Source organism: Chanodichthys erythropterus, chromosome 23 (assembly GCF_024489055.1).
Source record: "Chanodichthys erythropterus isolate Z2021 chromosome 23, ASM2448905v1, whole genome shotgun sequence".
Taxonomy (NCBI): domain Eukaryota; kingdom Metazoa; phylum Chordata; class Actinopteri; order Cypriniformes; family Xenocyprididae; genus Chanodichthys; species Chanodichthys erythropterus.
In genome coordinates, this window is record NC_090243.1 from 32,460,667 (window position 1) to 32,481,274 (window position 20,608).

The window sequence follows — 20,608 nt, forward strand, 5'->3', positions numbered from 1 at the left end:
TACTGTTATTTCATTGCAAAATAGACTAAATATTTACAGCACTGTGTTTAAAATGTAAGTTTTATTTTTTGACCTGTTGTATAATATGTCACGTTTGCAGTCATGTGGATATTTGGGAACAATTGCGTTCTTGCTCGTTATCATCATTAAATACAAGAACTCACACAAGGTATGTTTTTGTATAAGAGAGTCTTAAATCGACATATTTGTTCTTCATACGAGTAAGTGCTAAATCCCCACTTCCCATATCATATGCATGCTGCTTGTGTTGACACTCATTTTTGACTGCAAATGATGAGGTAATTTGATTAAATGTACTGGATTTACGACATTTTGGCAGTTAGAAATACATGCTCGATTTTAATATTATTCTAAGGTAGAATTAAATGAACTACTCAGCATTTTGTTCGCAATACCCCCTTTTGTCACCTCACGTACCCCAGGGATACGCGTACCCCAGTTTGGTAACCGCTGGACTAGAAGAATGTAACAGGCCTACGTTAATTGGAAATGCTAAATACTCTTAATATTGCCAATATTTGATGCTTTTAAAAATATCTCTGGCTCTTGTCGATACATGATCATCGTCTGGGTTATCGCGGGGGCCACCCAACACGCGGGGCCCTCCTGCAGTGCGTGCCCTGCATGCCCGTCTGCTATGCCACTGTGTACAGCTATGATCAGCTGTTCAGCTGAGCTTTCAATGTTTTGTTACGGAAAGGCTGAAGCTTGTTGGTTCTTGTCACATGACCTGCGATGCGCTTGCGTTTGCGTTGCGCTTGCTACATTTGAAATAACTAATTTGCAATATGTGAATGGCCCCTAAAAAGGGGCAAATGGTTCAACACGCCAAATGTGAGTAGAATCAGCGCTGAAATGTGTTACTCGCCCGGTAACTTTTTTTATGAATGCTGGTGAGAATTTAATATCATAAAATTCGCAATGGCAGTGATGTAATTGCATGCTTGCTGTAACAGTACTGTGTTTTCATTTTTGATTCACTGTTAATGCTACTGCGTTTGTGACGCTATAATTTGCATTTGGCAACGCAACATTCATCATTAGAATCCTCTATAATTCTGATGTTGTTTACAAAGAGATGTTTCAGTGTCACATGGTCCTTCAGAAATGCTGATTTTCTGCTCAAGAAACATTTACTATTTATTATCAATGTTAAAAAGCAGTTCCCTTTCAAGGGAATTTGTGCTGCGTAAATCGCTATGGGAACGCCTCTGCGTGATGTCGTTGTGAAGCACGTATGCAATCTGTCCAATCAGGAGACGGAACGTCATAGGCAGGTGACATCACTGACCAGGAACCATAAAGCCAGCTCAGACACACTGTCATTTAGCTTCTGTGTCTTCAGCAAGTGCTACGTGTGATCTGTCTGTCTTATTTACTCGAATTGTATTGTTATGGCGAACAACAATTCAGGAAGTGTGTGCACACTTGTCCGCATTTTATCCCGGACGGGGACTCACATGAAATGTGTGTTGTTTGCATCGGAGTGCAGCATGCCCAGGCAGCTCTCGAGGGGGCTGCCTGTGTGCATTGTGAGCAGCTACCACTGAAAATGCTGCGCTCTCGCCAGGCCCTCTTCGAGGAGAGTGGCTCGGTTCGTGTTCCCCAGGGCTCGGTCCCGCTTCTGTTGAGGCAGGGCGGCGCCTTATGTCCTGGTGTTCGCAGATGGATGTAGCAGAGTGGTTAGAGACGGGCCATGCCTTATCTCTGCCCTCACTTTCTGCATCCGGTAGTGTATCCATTCGGAGGCAAGAAGCACGCATTGCATACAACATTCCTTATGGATTAAATATAATTACTATATAATAAATCCTTATTAAAGCTAAAGAGCAGTGAGTGATTTTCTTTGTCTTTTGTTGTTTGATTAATGTTCACCCTTTCAAGCGTGAGTTTAAAATATTCTGAGTTTTTTTAAGGCGACCGTTATTTTAGAACGTTTGCCTTTAATGTTTCCATAGTGACGCGTCTTGCGTGTCTCGAGCGCTGAACGCAGCCACAATAACACTGAATGACAGATGGATCGCTATTATTTTGTTTATGCTTGTTTATTAAAAATATTCATAAACTTGCTTACTCTCTGATGGTCTTTCCTCTACCTCCGCTCTGCTATTTATCTATATATTTTTGCTCCGCTCTGCTTCGTGCTCAACCACGCTTTTTTATACTCATTCATCTCCGCGTCTTATTGAGAGGCGTAATAGTCGCGCGACACAACAAATTGATAATGAAATTCATTCCCAACTCTTTTAATAATCGAATTTTACAGATTTTATTGATTCGTTGTTGCAGCCCTATTAGCGTGGCAACGGGAGAATCTGAAGATTCGCCACTTCAGTCTCCCGCGAGCGAGGAGCTCATGGAGGTGCTTTCTTGTGCTGTTGCCAAGTTGAACATCAATTGGCCAGCCGAAAAGCAAGAGCAGAGCTCGATGAACGCTTCTTGCCATCTAGGTCTGCTCAGCCTCCACGTCGGGCACTACCGTTTTTCCCGACCTACACACTGAGGTGTCGAGTTTGTGGAAGAGACCGGTATCTACCCGTGTCTACACACCTCAAACCTCCGTGTACAGCAATGTGGCTGATCTCGCTCTCCGTGCCACTAAGGAGACGGCCAAGTCAGTGGGCCGTTCTATGGCAGCCCTTGTGGCCACGGAGCGGCACTTATGGCTTAATCTCACCAAGATTAAGGATAAGGATAAGACGTTTCTCTTGGACCCCCCACTCGATCCTTCCAACCTGTTCGGTGATGCTATTTCCACCGTCACCAACAGTTTGACTGCAGCTTTGCAGCAGTGTCTTCCTCGACGGGCCCAAATCCCCTCTGCTGCTGGGCGAGAGCAGCAGAGACCGAGTACGAGCTCCTCGCAGCACAGACAACACCAGAAGCAGAGTGTTGCTATGTGTACTCTCCCTCTGAGGAGCTGGGAGATGGGACAACGCTCACAGGCAAAGTCCACGAAGGGTAAGACTGATCTGAGGGCCATCATTACAGCTAAGAGGGCTTCGTCTAATGCTGTGTTCACACCAGACGCGACTTGCGCGAATAAATCGCGCTATTCGCGCATAGTTGGACCATAGACTGTAAAAAAAGATGGACGACGCGACGTCGCTTCCTTCCATTGTATTGAACTGAAGCCAAAATGGGCTGATGAATGGGCGCTGACACGTTACGCAATACGTCAAAAAAAAAAAGTTTGGAGCCTGGGCATGCGCAGAAGGAATCGTCAGTTGAGCCGGAGGCGGAGTCGCGATATCAAACTTCCGCCCAGACGACTGCGTCATCATTCATGTATTTTAAATAGACTATAAAAATTATACACAATTTAAAAGTCTACCTATAAAATAATAGGCTATTCTGTTTCTAGAGCAATAATATTTTTGAAACAGCAAATTCAGTAGATAAAATCAATATAATATGCCACTAGAAACAACTCTAAATCGTCAGAAACGGTCCTGCCATTTTAAATCAAGTTCAACTAACGTTACAGGAGATCGATTGCTGTAATTAGAGTAGGCTATCATTAGTTTTGTCCTGCTAATTATTATTTTATACCCATAAAAATAATAAGTAACTGCCAGATAACGATCACCTGCTTTTTCCCGACATGGTTAACATTAGGTGTGTTATCTTAACTAATAACATTTATTAATTAGCTTATAACGCCCACATTTGATGTTACAGAAAAAAAGTTCAGTGATCCGTCAGATCCTGTAGGTCGGTTAGTACAGTTTACTGCTCAACAACTCATTTTGTTGGTGTTAATGACAAAGAAATCGAAAATTAACAGTTAGTTAATACATCTTCAATCTCCCCTCGAAGCTCCGACAGTCCTTAGACAACCTGTCAATCAACTTCGAATCATGACGACACGCCCCGTTTTTATAGAATCAAATTGCTAGCTAAAATCTAAATCATCACAAAAACGAACAATTGAATATATATCAGTGTGATAACAACTACCTTAAATGACCAAAACCATCTTTCAGAAAGTTTTATTTGAAGCAGAATTTATTTTTAAGTTTTCACTGAAGTCTCATTCGACTGCATTGAGAGGGCGGTGTTTATGACCTGTACTGCATCCAGCCTCCAGGGGGCGATCAAAGAGCCCGTGGCTTCACTTTTCAGAACGTATGAGACACACCCGAGTTGGACGCTTGAACATTTTGAGTTTACTCGCTTCATTCGCGCGTGACATTCGCTTCATTCGCGCGTGAAAATCCCTTCACAACAGACGCAAATTTGCGTCATGAGAGGGGCTCTCCCGCTCCTTTATGTGTCCCAGACTCTCCCACTGCTTTCTGCACACTTCCTCTGAATAAACACAACTTGTCAGTGGGGAAATAATTGTAAATTACAGCGAATAAGCTCAATTGGTCATCTTTAGTTGGCTTGTAGTCTTAATATGTATATATATATATATATATATATATATATATATATATATATATATATATATGTATATATATATATATATATGTAAATATATAGCTCAAATTGAGTAAAGACCGTTTTTTACAACTTATCAGATTGTCCGACCTCCTCACTCACTTTCTTTCAAACACGATCCTTTTTATTTCTGTTTCTATAAATGTATGAAGATGTACAGCGACGATGATTTTGTCCTCCATTGTTGTTTCGAATTTCTGCCTCAGCTCGCTACGTCACGTCACTACTAGAGCAAGCTCCTGATTGGTTAACGCGGCGTGGAAATTCGCCAAAGTTCAGATTTTTCAACTTGCGCGATTCACACGAATCGCGTCATTCGCACGAATCGCATCATTCGCACGAATCGCGTCATTCGCACGAATCGCATCATTCGCACGAATCGCTCAATTCGCGCCGCGTCATTCGCGCGAACAGTGCTTTGTTGCAATCAGGTTGCTATCATCTGATAGGATCACAACAATCAAAGTATTTATTTCAGTTCCATCCAGTTGAGGATCGTATTCATCACGCCGATACGGACGGTCTGTTGAGGAACTGTGCTACTGGCTGTCGTGTCGATGGGGCCTTCACAATGGATGATCCAGTTAACTTGATCTCTGCTGATACTTCAGGGCTGCGTTGTGGTCGAGTCCAGTTGAGGATCGTATTCATCACGCCGGTATGGACGGTCTGTTGAGGAACTGTGGCACTGGCTGTCGTGTTGATGATGTCTTCACAATGGATGATGTAGATGACTCGATCTCTGCTGATACTTCAGGGCTGCGTTGTGGTTGTAAACCCAGCACCTCTTGGGCTGGATGCTATGGTACAGCAGTGGCCGAGGCTACCGCTGTACGCATTTCCCCCGATCACTCTGCTCCCAGGAGTTCTGGAGAGAGTTCGCCAGGACGGGGCCCATCTCTTATTAGTAGCCCCGTACTGGCCGGCCCGAGTATGGTTCTCGGACCTGGTCTCTCTCCTCGACGGGTCTCCAATGGAGATTCCGATCAGGGAGGACCTTCTCTCTCAGGCGGGTGGTCTAATACTGCATCCCCGCCCGGAGTTATGGAAGCTCACATTTTAAATCTAACTTGGTGCTTCAAATATTGGTTGTATCGATTACATCGTTATGGCACTAGGAGGTGACAAGGGACTGTTAAAATGTATTTGACATTGAATGATTCATTCAAAAGATTTGTTCAAAAACATTGATTCATCCAGTAATGAAACAAGTGAAATAGTTATGAGTGAGTCATTAAATCTTTCATTCAAACCCATTTTATTAAATTAATTAAATATTTTTAAATAGACTGCAGCAATTAATATTTTGTCCTCTAGTAAATAATAATACACAATTTTGTTTAGTTGTCTATTCAGAATCATGGGAGAAACATGATTTCTATTTGAAAAGAAAAAAAAACAAAACAAATATTAAGTCATTTAGTAATGTTTGTAGGCTTATTTATATTTTTGAAATTGTGTATTATGCACATAAACAAGTTCAAATGTTGAACAAGCCTGTCAGTGGTCTCTGAGCGCCAATGTCAGAAGAGGGCATGCACAGCTATTACCAATCTGTGTGGTGAAAATTTAACTTGCATTTGTCAGTTTTTTTGTATCAATTGATTTAATGTTAATGATAAAACACAAAGTAAATTATTACTTTGTCATTTCTATTTAAATTTACAGTATGTATGTTAGCACAAAAAAATTACAAAGAAACATCAAGCAACAAAAGGAATTAAGCATGACATTTTAAAGTAGAATGACTAAAATACTAAAAATGTATTTAAAATAATAATAATAATAAAAAAAAAAAATTATAGAGAAAATGAATCAGATTTTTGGAACTGAGTATATGTTTGTCGCAATTGTCTGTGGACCACAGAAACACCAAAGAAATTAGAAGAAAATGGGTATAGACTTTGTTTCAAATCTGAAAATATACACTGGAAGAGGAGATGAGTATTACCACTAGTACAGACCAAACACGCATCTGTCCTCTTCATATTTCACATTTTGTTTCTGAATCTATTTCTCTCATGTATTTTGGCCTTTTTCCCCCTCCCTTAATGTCTCTTTCTCTCTTAGGGCAGATATGTGTCTGTGTTTTAATTGATTGCATCTATATTTGGCTGCACATTCAGGCCACTGGAACATGCAGAGTGCAAAGTCAAATGTGCCATATAGAAACAGATTGGCATATGAACTCAAGAGAACGAGTGACCAGGGGCAATATCTGCCCCTCATGGATTTACCTCTCAGATTCACATTACACAGCAACTCCACCTCTCATGATAACGACTCACATCTATGATCACAAACATTTGAGTGATTTGACTCACAGCTGTGAGTTTATGTTTGATCAGACTGATAACAATGACTGTCATCATTTGTCCATCAACAAAAAAAGTTAATTTCCTGCAAGATCGATGTGGTAGGGAAATGTTTTTTGACAAAGCGTTGTCATCGCAAATGTCAGCTGCTTCAAAATACTGCACCTTTACGCTGAATGTGTGATAGTGGCTGACAGTGTGTGTGTGTGTGTGTGTGTTTGTGTTGCTTTGTGGTCATTTGCAGGAGGAAGTTGAGCATGCAGATAGTTCAGGTTGATAACAGGCAGAATGACAAAGAGCTCACTGTCATTTCTGTTGCTGCTTTCACGGGTCGAAAGCTTCACTACAACTAAACATGACACAGCTAGAACCCAGAGATGCAAAGTGTTTAATCAAATGTTTACTTTGGACTTGAGGTGGCACCTTATGTCATCACAGTTGGCATAAAATATAGTTGTTGTACCCTGACATGCAGTGTGTGATTTCATGTATTGGTTTGTGGTTTGTGTTTTTTTTTATATTTTTTATTGTGTCTCCAAGTGTGTATTGTGTGTGTAGCTTTTATAGAACATTTGATCTGATTTATAGATAGCTGTGTGTGTGAATATCAATTACATTGTATATGTTTTAATTTAATAACATATTAGCTGGGCTTTGCCACTTTAGATGTCAAAAGACAACAACAACAACAACAACAAAACAGGGGTACACACACCAAAGCATAATCTATTCATGGAAAGTGCCTAATTAAGCTACTCAAACAACGCTTGCTTTGCGATGACCATTACTATGTTAACTGTGTCTCACCCAAAAAACATAAAGCAGTAAACAACAACTGTTTTAGCCTGTTGTATGACTGAAGACAGAATGAGGTGATTGTGCAATTTGTGCTCAAGACATTCATAACTCTGATATCCATGGAAAAAGTTATGATTGTTATGCCAGCTCTGAGTGTGTGTGTGTGTGTGTGTGTGTGTGTGTGTGTGTGTGTGTGTGTGTGTGTGTGTGTGTGTGTGTGTGTGTGTGTGTGTGTGTGTGGTTAGGTGGGAGCTGTTTGAATCAGGGTCTCTCTCTTATGTAAAGTAGATGTAGATTGGGTCAACTGCTCTATTTTTAGCTGTTCTGTGTGGAGCTCTATCAGGCTTGGGTCACGTGGTGTGGGTTTAATGATAGCGAGGATCCTAGAGGTTCAGGAAACACAGGAAGAGTCATTGGCAGGTGGACAGATGAGGAGGTCTTTCAGACTCCATCACACTCTTATCACACAACATTCTTACATGCATGCAGGGGCATAGTTTGTGGGGGGGATTGGGGGATGGGGGGGGGCAAATCCCCCAATATTTCAACATGAAAATCACAGTAGATAAAATGAAAAATATGTAGAATTCATTTATTTTGTAACAATAATTTTGTTTCTAATGAAATATGAGTTTGAAATAAATTAGACAAAAAAAAAAAAAAAACTCCCCCTCCGCTGAACCGAATGGTAATGCCCAACAAATGCACGTCACACTTTCACCAGAACAATGCGAATGGTGCTGTACTGTTTGAATGAGAGAGCACGGGTAGCGCCAAAAATGAAGAGAACCGCTACTCAGCCAAAAAATATTGAACTGCTGGTCAAAGAGGGATGTTAAAAAGAATAAAGCATGTACTGAGAAGGAGGTATGGGAATATTGTAATAGCTAAGTAACATATATTTTATCTAGCTAATCCATTGCAATTTAACCATAACTATCAGTGTAACTGTAACCAGTTACCAAAACAGCCGTCTGTTTTGTTAGTTAATTTTTCAATAGTGTCTGTAATTATCAATGACAAAAGTATTCACATCAGTGTTTGTTTTCTTCCTAAATCTGACCTTTGAAGGAATTGGCTGAATGATTGATTTAAGGCTGCATGTACACTGCAAGTCTTAATGCACAGATCTGATCTTTGACCACATCCGATTTTTTTGGCCAGTGTGTTTACATTCACTTTAGACATGACTGGTATCCGATATCTGTGATTACATTACTCCCTGCCCCAAAATGATTGTCATTGATAGTTTTACATGCACATAGTAGATCCTCTGGTTTTGAATGGCCGTGCAATTAAAATTATTTATATATTTAATCGAGTGGCCCTGATTAACCTACCTGTCAGAATGGATAAGTTAACAGCTGTCATGGATGTATTGCAGCGCGAATTCTGACTGAACGGATATAGACCGGAAAATAAAGGTAATTTGCATTTGATATTTTATCTACAGTTATCAGTTTCAGAATTCCATTTTTTGAATGAGTTTGAGTGAGCAATGGAGAGAGCGTGCGTGCGAAAGAGTAACTACAGTGAAGCTTTTGGCTCATAAGAAAAACAACACGGCGGGTTTTTTTAAATTAACTGGGCAAAGGTTGAAATTCAGCTGCTGAAGTCTGTGTGCGCGCGCAATTTCTTTATAGAAAAATAGATAACGTTATAGACATATAAAGTCCCCACCTCAATAATAAAGCTGCGAATTTTTAGTTTGAGTGCATACAAGCACGTATGCTTCATAATAGTCAAGTCAAGTCACCTTTATTTATATAGCGCTTTTTACAATGTAGATTGTGTCAAAGCAGCTTTACATTGATAACTGGTACATTATTTTGAAAAGAATACTGTCTTAAAGAATACTGTCAAAGCAGGCAGATCAAAGCACTGTTGAATATCAAGCCAAAGGCGACAGCAGCAAGGAACCCAAACTCCAACAGGTGACATCAGGTGGCAAACAAGTGGCAAATAGGTGTTAAAATGGAGAAAAAAAACTTGGGAGAAACCAGGCTTAGTCTGGGGGCCAGTTCTCCTCTGGTGAACAGTGCTTTGTTATGACTCAGGTTGCTATCATAAGTCCGATAGGATCGCAACATTCAAAGTATTTATTTCAGTTCCATCCAGTTGAGGATCGTATTCATCATGCCGCTATGGACGGTTGTTGAGGAGCTGCGCTACTGGTTGTCGTGTTGATGAGGCCTTCACAGCGTATGATCTAGTTGACTCAATCTCTGCTGATACTTCAGGGCTGCGTTGTGGTTAAAATTAACATTAATTTTAGTGCCGACGTGAATAAGTATTTACGATTAGCATTAGCCAGCACTTTTAAATTTGCTTTGATGTCAGGTGCTCTGGTTCCCGGCAAACGTGACTATGGTGGCTGGTGTCTCTATTTTCACTTTCCGTGTAATAGAATCACCAATAACTTTCAACAGGATTCTCAGTGGGTGAGTCACTGAGTGGGGAGAACCTTTTTGATGTTCTTATTGGAACGGAAGAGTGGTGTTTTCCACGGCTAGGCCGCCTCACCGTTACCCAAGTGCCCTGCTGCAGTTTTCTAAAGCCGGAACCGATCAATGTACAGAGTTCACTAAGCTAGTCGCATCCAAAACAGTATCTGAAGCCCTTGCATTCTTACTATCCTAGATTAAAGTTTGGATGCGTGTCTCTAATTCTGAGATTCTCTCTGTCAGCCTATTTCCCTATATTTATGACATGTAAATCCCTCGTCGCTGACAGAGAGAGCTATGCTGAACATGTGACAAATGGAACGGGTAACAATGCTAGGAGAGGATGACATGACTTTGTAGACTGATCCGAGTTACCACAGCTGTTTGATGAAAAAGGGCGTGCGAGAGACTGATGACAAGTTAACAAGCTAGCGAGATGCAAACGCGTTGTAACAGCAATTTAGATTCAAAGATTACAAGCTAGCGACGTCAGATTAATGTGGCAGGCAATATTATATATAAGGTAATAATAATATAAGCAACAATGAATAAAAGTAAGAGATTCAAAACAAAGCTATATGGAGTTACAGACGCAAACCACTCTGAGCAGCGAGGCAGACAGGAGCAATCGAGCTTTCAGACTTTAACATTAAATACAACATTAAAGCTACCTTTTAGTGAGCAAATCTACCGCCCTCGCCTTGTGATGGCTTGGAATTCCTAGAGGAATCGGATATGTGTGTTTAGACGTAGGTCGCATGTCCAGAGATCGGATATGTATCGGATTTAAAACCACATTTGGAAGTAGGGCTGTGACGGTAGGCATGACAACTGGTCGTGGAGTGCCACCTGCGGTAGTGTGACGTCATATATAATATATATTTATATATCTCAGAGATCGCATTAACTGAAAATGCGGCATCGGCATCTCGCAGCGGCACTTCCGGCAGCATCTCCAGCGGCCAGACTTCTTCGGCAGCTGTCGCTTGAGCGGCATCTCCAGCGGCCGCGGCATTGGCATCTCGTAGCGGCACGTCCGGCGGCATCTTCAGCGGCCAGTGACTTCTTCGGCAGTTGTCGCTAGAGCGGCATCTCCAGCGGCCGCGGCATCGGCATCTAGAGCAGCCAGGGACTTTATTCGGCAGCACCTGCCGCTGGCCAATATAATTCGATGTTGTTTTTTTATTTTATTTTAAAAACTACATTTAATGAAAATAACATAATATACCAGAAGATTATCACCTGTAAGCATTTATCACAAATTTTGTTAGTAACGTTCTGAATCTCCACTAACCTACATAAGAGAAAGTAAATCACATGTTTTGATAAAATAAAATTGCAATGTTATCCATTGCTTTGAAATGCACATGAATATAAACTGATATTTATACAGAAATTAATTTCTGATAGACTATGCTGTACAAAGCTGAAATTGCGGCATCTCATAGCGGCATTTTGGTGGCATCTCCAGCAGCCACGGATATTCTTCTAATTTTAAAAAGCTACATTGCAACAAAATAGCATTATACATATCACAGGACTGTCATTTGTAAGCATTTATCATTAATTTTGTTAATATGTAGGCCTTTTCTGACGCTGCAGTTGCTATCAGAGCCAGAGCACGCTGAAATTACTGCGTGTGTATATAACAGTCTTATGGTAGCTATATAATGTAATGACAGTTCTGTGTATATAGCAGCTTAATATTAATTTCTTCAAACATAGTTTTAAGGTGAAAATACTACACCGAATTAATGATCAGCGGCAGGTGCCACAAACAGCGACAGCTGCCGGAGAAAGTCTGTGGCTGCAGATGCCGCAATTTTAGCTTTGTAGGCCTAATTCTTAATTTCTGATAGTAATACAAAATCAATTGGTAGTTTACTTAAGATCAGATTTATTTTTGATCACAGTGCTTCTGCACACAAAAGCGTTTAGTCCAAATTACGCATATTTTGAGAAATGTGTATTCACATGTTTACCACACAGTTCTTTAGATAGAATAGAAAATTATTAATGACTCGCAGAAAGATTCTCTGCCGATCCATCAGTGAATATTGCGTCATAATTCCCACCTTACGGTGACGGTAAACTTCTTAGTTTCTGTCTCATATAGCTTAATAATGGTGCGCTGACTTTAATAGGATAATTGAAATAGCGCGATCACGAATCCCAGACGGTCTTTAAGCGGAACGCTAACATCCATTTCTGATGTAATTATTGTTTGTATTGTCACGTTGCAGCGTTTTACATGGCTTTTATAAAATATTTTTATTTTAGGCTATTTTATATGATCTGTTGGTCCCCCACCCCATGCAAATCACACCCTATATAGCTATAGCTAACTTATAAATATAATATAACCTTAAATATAAATGCAGTGTATTAAATATAGGCTATTGTAATATAATATATAATATATTGTAATGTAATATTTTCACTTTAAAAGTACATTTGAAGAAATTAATATTAAGCTGCTATATAGTACACAGAACTGTCATTACATTATATATTAACATTTATGCATTTTGCAGATGCATTTATCCATTTGTATCTGAGTGTGTGCAATCCCTGGGATCAAACCCATGACCTTGGCATTGCTAGTGCCCTGCTCTAACCACTGAGCTACAGGAAAAGCATGCTCTGATAGCAACTGCAGCGTCAGAAAAGGCCTACATATTAACAAAATTAATGATAAATGCTTACAAATGACAGTCCTGTGATATATAATGCTATTTTGTTGCAATGTAGCTTTTTAAAATTAGAAGAATATCCGTGGCTGCTGGAGATGCCACCAAAATGCCGCTATGAGATGCCGCAATTTCAGCTTTGTACAGGATAGTCTATCAGAAATTGATTTCTGTATAGATATCAGTTTATATTAATGTGCATTTCAAAGCAAAGGATAACATTGCAATTTTATTTTATCAAAACATGTGATTTACTTTCTCTTATGTAGGCTAGTGGAGATTCAGAACGTTATTAACAAAATTTGTGATAAATGCTTACAAATGATAGTCTTCTGGTATATTATGCTTTTTTGATTAAATGTAGTTTTTAAAATAAAATAAAAAACAACATCGAATTATATTGGCCAGCGGCAGGTGCTGCCGAATAAAGTCCCTGGCAGCTCTAGATGCCGATGCCGCGGCCGCTGGAGATGCCGCTCTAGCGACAGCTGCCGAAGAAGTCCCTGGGCGCTGGAGATGCTGCCGGAAGTGCCGCTGCGAGATGCCGATGCCGCATTTTGCGCCTGTCCCTGCTGGAAAATCTGCATGCCCCTCCGTCATTTTGACAGATTATGTAGTTTGTAAGCTTGTTGTAATTCCCACTCCTGTCCAGTAGGTGGCGAGTGCGCTCCAGTGTGGCAGCAGAGCGCGAGACTTCAGTCTCCAGAATAAAATGAAAACGATGCGCTTGATTACACACAGACGAGCACTCAGTTTAAGTAAATTGTATAATGATAAAGTTACTTATGCATGCTTGCTTAATTAAGTTTTTTTATTTTTCTTGCTGACTATAAGTTTATGGTCAACGAATGGCTTTTCTGAGGTATAATGTTAGGTGACATTGTTGGCAACACTGACTGGAAAGACGTGATACAGATTTCGGTAAGCTACTGTATCAAGTTTTAAATAGGAAAAATATCAAAACTCTTTGGTCATTTTTAAGCGCGATGCTAACGGTCTAATCAGATTCAATGAACTATGCTAAGCTATGCTAAAAGTGGTACCGCCAGAACCGGAGATCGGCTGAATGGATTAGAAAACGGTAAAACTCAACTGTATATAAACTATATATACAACTGTATATATATAAAAACAGGCTAAATACCAACGTTCAATCCTCCCAATGTTGAAACCATTGCATGCATGTATCAGGGGAACTTCACATCGGCAGACAACTGATGGTTTTTCTAAATGCTGTTAGAGTGCTGTGTATATTCCAGGTTAAAAATTGCATTACTTTCACAGTAATATTACAGTAGGACTTATCTTGTGTCTACCTGCACTCTAAGAAATTTATTGTAAAATCTACAGTTCTCTTTCAGTTGCTCACGACCAATGTCTCGTCGTGACTGATGAATTGGGATCTCGCTAGAGAGGCCAATCTACTTCGAGTTTAACTAATATGAGCCAAAGCACATTGGTATGCAATATTTGCATCAGCTGCGCCACCCCGCAGCGCAGGTACTTAAAGGATTAGTTCACCCAAAAATTAAATTTCTGTCATTAACTCTCTGGAGTCGGGTAACGCGTCGGCGCGTTTTGCAGGATTTTTTTTCATATTGCAGCAAAAAAAAAAAGACTTGAAATACTCTGTCATTTTTTGTCATAGAGACATAAGTAATATATCAATTGAAACTATAGAATGTCTTCTTTTATTTGTGTACACTCAGAGTAAAACCAAAATGTTGTGCTTTTTGTAAAATAAAGAAAACTAACATGATGCCTGATCTCTTGTCTCCCTCTGAACAAAGTCCAATCTGATAGTTCTCAGAAAATGAACTGTAACTTCGTGAATACCAATGACAAAAAAAATTAGACTTATGGCTAAAGAAACGTTGAAATGTCAGGTTTTAAATCGTGTAAGTCAAATCGAAAACAAACATTCTGTGTTTATATAATCTGTATGAAAAGAGAGCCATGTCAGAAGTCCGTGATTCAGCTCATTATCCGCTAATGCGGCCACGCCCGCGGATGCATACAAGTATTGCCTCAGAATAGCGCTAGCTCATACTGATGACAATAAATATTGAATAAATATTACTCCTCTGTATAGAAAATTGACATAAACATATGAGAATCCTTCAATATTTCTCCAAATGTTCATGCTTTTAAGCTAAAAGCCTTTATGAAATGCATCACAGAAATACATTATATTTTAAATATATAATATATATTAATATAAAATATATAATAGAATACCATTATTTTAAATTGTAATATTTCACAGTATTGCTGTTTTTTCTGTATGTTTGATATACACCATGATGAGCTGAGACATGATCACAGAGGGGTTTTTTTTTCCACAGCCTTCCTGACTGAAAGGCCTCATTATTATGCAAGTCATTTCAGATCATTATTATGCGATTCTTTTGTCTTCTCAGGTGAGAATCACCCATTATTCATGATGATTCATGCCTCCACGCATACTGTGTTTCTTGACAAAAAGTGTCTTACAAAAACTAAATCAGTATATGGTTTTATATGAAGGAGTAGGAAGGATAATTTTTACATAATTTTGAAGCAAAAACTCTAGTCTACAACCTCCAATACCCAGAAGTCTTGTGAACACAGATTTAATATACTTTTTTTGGCCTTATTTCAGTGACTTAAGTTTTTTGTTTTTTCAATAACCACGCATAAATGTTATTTCTTCAAAAACACAAACATGTACATACATGTTTCTCACATATTATGGTAACCTAGTTTGTGCTGAATACAGTGTAATGACACTTGTATCATTAATATGTTTATGAACAACTGAAAAGCACAAATGTCAGGCCATGTCAAAACTTCTCCAGGCCCCAAATCAGCCTCAGACTCCAGAGGTTAAGTACTCACCCTCATGTCATTCCACATCTGCAAGACCTTTGTTAATCTTCAGAACACAAATTAAGTTATTTTGAAGATATCCAAGAGGTTTTTTTTATCCTCAATTGAAAGCAAAGGAATTACCACATTCAAGGTCCAGAAGTATAGTTAAAACATTGTCAAAATCGTCAATGTGACTACAGTGGTTCCCATCTTGAGTTTTCGCTAAAGGCCGTGGCGACCTGACAAAATCTGATGAAACAGGAAGTTGTTGTAACTCGGGCATACAATGTCCGATCTGCTTCAAACTTCACGTTTTATTAGAGTCCTGGCCTGAAGACATCTACATGGCAATATTCAGTTAGTCATAGCGCCACCTGTTGGCAACAGGAAATGACATGCTTTACACTGTAATTCACTCCCTGAAACACATTTAAATTAGGGCTGTCAAAATAACACGTTAATTTCGATTAATTAATCTGAGAAAAAATAACGTGTTAAAAAAATAACGCAGATTAGTCCATTCCGTATTGACCTTTGAACCTGGAGCCGTTCTCGTGCGCGCGAGCTCTTTCAAAGTAAGCACCGTCTTACTTTGAATGGAAGAAAACAGGAATAAATGCACTTTCGCTAAGATACGGCCTAATATAGGCTATTTATAATTTATGCCGCACAGCAATTTTCAAAAGCATGTATCAGAGGATTATTACAAAGCCAGTTGACGTTAATGGAGGAATTTGCAGCTTTACTCACAAACTTAAAACCAAACCTTATAAAACCAAATACACTCAAATTAAATACATGAATTTAAAGATGTTTGCCGTTGTAATGATGATAGTAGCACACCAAAAGTATAGTTGTTCCGTGCTCTGGCAGAGTTAGTGCTAACACTGCATGCGAACCGCGATCGAGTACAACCAAACCATGCTCTGGCCCACCTCTTCAAGTGGGCCAGGGCCGGCTAAACGAACCGGGCACAGAACGGAGCAATCACACTTGTCAAACGAATCGAGCTTTGAGGGTCAAACGCGCTCAGGCACGGTTCAGAGCGCCTAGTGTGAGTACACTCTAAAACATGTTAGCAACACTTAGCTGAGTGCTAAAGCATGCTATTATCGTGAACAGGAAACAGGAAGTTGTAACTCAAGCATACAATGTGCAATCTGCCTCAAACTTCACATGTTTGATAAGTGTCCTGGCCTGAAGACATCTACATTAGGGATGCTCATTTCGGTTAAATTTCTCGACCGACAACCAACGCTCGTTATCCGATTATTAACCGTTAACTGATAAGATTATAATATTGTATAGCCTATATGATGATAATATGACATATATGTGACATTAAATAAAAAATACAATTGACAAGTGTCTGCGTCTTCCAAGGGTTTATTTTAACATGCAAACAGCAGCATAGAACAGATAAACAACAGAACCTGGATTCACATTATCAAATTGTCACGCACCTGCAGCGTTTCTGACAACAGAAAAAAATAATTTAAATAAAAGGCATAAAATAAATAGGCCTACACTAAATATTTTTCACTTAAATTTTTCACAATTATAAATATATATATATATGCCCCCTCTTAACCAGACCAGCCCGCGCCACCCCCTCTGCCCCCTGGCTCTCTGATGTTCTCCGTGAGCATCGGTCTAGACTCAGGGCTGCAGAGAGGAAGTGGCGCAAATCTAAAAATCCTACTGACCTTAGCTTATATCAGTCACTCCTTTCTTCTTTCTCTACTAATGTCACCAATGCTAAAACCTCCTACTATCACACTAAAATTAACAACTCAACTGACTCCCGAACACTTTTCAAAACCTTCTCTTCTCTTCTTTGCCCTCCTCCCCTCCCTCCCACATCAGTTCTTACAGCTGATGACTTTGCCACTTTCTTCACACATAAAATAACAACCATCAGCGGCCAATTCTCCACACCACACACTGACAAGAACATCTTAATTGAAAACACACAAATTCTCCCCTCCTTCTCCATGCTTTCTGAGGCAGATGTTTCCAAACTCATTCTTTCCAATCACCCTACTACCTGTCCGCTAGACCCTATCCCCACTCCTCTTCTTCAGGCCATCTCCTCCTCAATTCTACCTGCACTCACTCACATTATCAATTCCTCCCTTCACACTGGAACATTTCCCACAGCTTTTAAGCAGGCTAGGATTACCCCACTGCTTAAGAAACCCACTCTGAATCCAGCTCTTTTAGAAAACTACAGACCAGTATCCCTTCTTCCTTTCATTGCTAAGACACTTGAGAGAGTTGTATTCAACCAACTGTCTACTTATCTCTCACAGAACAACCTCCTTGACAACCACCAGTCTGGTTTCAAGAGTGGCCACTCTACTGAGACTGCCCTGCTCTCAGTCACTGAAGCCCTGAGACTGGCACGAGCATCTTCAAAATCATCAGTACTCATCTTGCTGGACCTGTCTGCTGCCTTTGACACAGTGAACCACCAGATCCTCCTGTCTACACTCATGTCGAAGGGCATCACGGGAACCGCGCTCCAGTGGTTCGAGTCTTACCTCTCAGGTAGGTCCTTCAGGGTATCTTGGAGAGGTGAGGTGTCCAAGTCACATCATCTTGCTACTGGGGTACCTCAGGGCTCTGTGCTTGGTCCACTTCTCTTCTCCATCTACACGTCATCACTAGGATCGGTCATTCAGGATCATGGTTTCTCCCATCACTGTTATGCTGATGACACACAACTCTACCTCTCATTCCAACCAGATGATCCGACGGTTGCTGGTCGCATCACAGCCTGCCTGACAGCCATTTCTGCCTGGATGAAGGACCACCACCTCCAACTCAACCTTGCAAAAACGGAACTGCTTGTGATCGGTGCAAACCCAACACTTCATCACAACCTTTCAGTTCAACTTGGGTCTTCAACCATCACTCCTTCCAGGACAGCCAGAAACCTTGGAGTGGTGATGGATGATGGTCTAACCTTCACAGATCATGTTGCAGCAACGACCCGGTCCTGCAGATTTGCCTTGTACAACATCAGGAAGATTAGACCCTTCCTATCTGAACATTCCACACAAATTCTTGTCCAAGCTCTTGTTCTATCCAGACTGGACTACTGTAATGCTCTCTTGGCTGGCCTTCCAGCATGCACTATCAAGCCTCTACAACTGATCCAAAATGCTGCAGCAAGACTGGTCTTCAACGAACCGAAGAGAGCGCACGTCACTCCTCTCTTCATCAGTCTGCACTGGCTGCCAGTAGCTGCTCGCATCCAATTCAAGGCTCTGATGTTTGCTTACAGAACGACAGCTGGCTCTGCACCGCTATACCTTAACTCACTACTTCAGACTTACGCGCCCTCCAGAAACCTGCGTTCTGCAAGTGAACGGCGCCTTGTGGTGCCATCACATAGGGGCACAAAATCACTCTCACGGACCTTCTCCGGGACTGTTCCTGGCTGGTGGAATGACCTACCACGCTCTATCCGAGCAGCCGAGTCTCTAGCCATTTTCAAAAAAATGCTAAAGACGTATCTTTTTCGTCAGCACTTGACCCAGTAGTAGTAGCACTTACCTTGACTAATATTCTTCTCCTATCTGTGTATTTATTTATTTAAAAAAAAAAAAAAAAAAAAATTTTTTTCGCTATGAGCACTTTACTGACATAACTGTGACTTCACTCAGCACTTACATACTGTTGTTCTCATGTTGATTTAATTGATTCTACTACTCTCATTTGTAAGTCGCTTTGGATAAAAGCGTCTGCTAAATGACTAAATGTAAATGTAAATGTAAATGTTTAACAAATTAAGATGACAACGAAAACACGGTGAATCAATTGAAGCTTTGAGCAACCGGTATTTTAGAATTTTTTTCCGTCAAATAAAAATAGCAGGCCTACCTCAAGGATTGTTATTGTTATGACCACGGACGGTGCACGTGTACATACCGAACGCGTCTTTCCGCGCTCATGGGCAAAGGAGTTTCTTTGAAAGGCTCGCGCACGAGACTGAGCGGAATGCGGGAAATGAAGTATACCAGGGCCCTAAATTGTAATGGACTGGAGCTCACGGTTCACATCGAGAGAAATGGGGGGCACCGCGATGTGACCGCAAAAGGCACTTTCACTTTCGTGATCAAAGTGCATGCCACTGATAAGCTTTGTAAATGCAGTATTACAGTATACACATACCAATGAAACACGCAGGTCTCCTCTCGTGCGTCCTCCCCACTGTGTCGCCGGTCGAGGCAATAATTTTTGTTTCGCTTTTAGATATCTCTTTTATAGATGCCATCAATGCTTTTAACTTTCTAGATGTAATTACCGAACTCAAAACAGTCCATAAACTACAAATCCTCACGAAAACTTCAGTCAAGCCAGCTCGCGCATCAATCTTAGAGATCAGCCTCTTACCTTAAAGTGTCAAATTTCTCGGTTTCTAAATGTACGGTTTGGCTTGATTGACAAACGCTAACGTTCGACCACGATTTATAAACCATCGACCTGTCCTAAAATGTTAGCACGCTGTGATTGATTGCTTGGAGATCGCGTGTTTCTCTGTTCGAGAGCGCATTTCCTCTTCACATCTGCGACAAAACAGTTGATTATTCATGAACGAAAGCTCACAGAAACACAAAAATGGTCTCATTTGAAAGAAAATATCCTAAGCTAAAAGATGATATAGTGACTGATTGAAGCAGCCCTTTTCAAAACTGCGGGGGTCCTGACCCCCCTGTCCCCCGCGCCAACGGCACGCCTGACCCTTTCTATTGAAATGGTCCCACACAGTCGCTTCATTTTGCTTGTTGCTTAGCGAAATATGTCTGCCACGTGTGACGCCCCGCGAGTTAACAAATAAGCATATATGTATATATAGCATATTTTTCTTTAACCATGCAGCAAACAGCAGCAAAAAAAAAAAAAAAAAAAAAAGCGGTGGCACAGGTGCGAGGGCCCTTTCATTGCTGCTTGCAGCTTTAATGCTGCATAGATTAAGTCATTTAAAAGCCTATTTTATATTCTAGCTTGTCATTTGTAATACAGTCAAAGTTCGTGG

The 20,608-nt window shown here is 40.4% G+C and overlaps 1 protein-coding gene across 4 annotated transcripts in view; it reads left to right on the forward strand.

Moving 5' to 3' along the window:
• Nucleotides 1–20,608, forward strand: part of gnal (guanine nucleotide binding protein (G protein), alpha activating activity polypeptide, olfactory type) — a 213,864-nt gene that overhangs the window by 123,714 nt on the left and 69,542 nt on the right. The gene's annotated exons all lie outside the window — the stretch shown is intronic.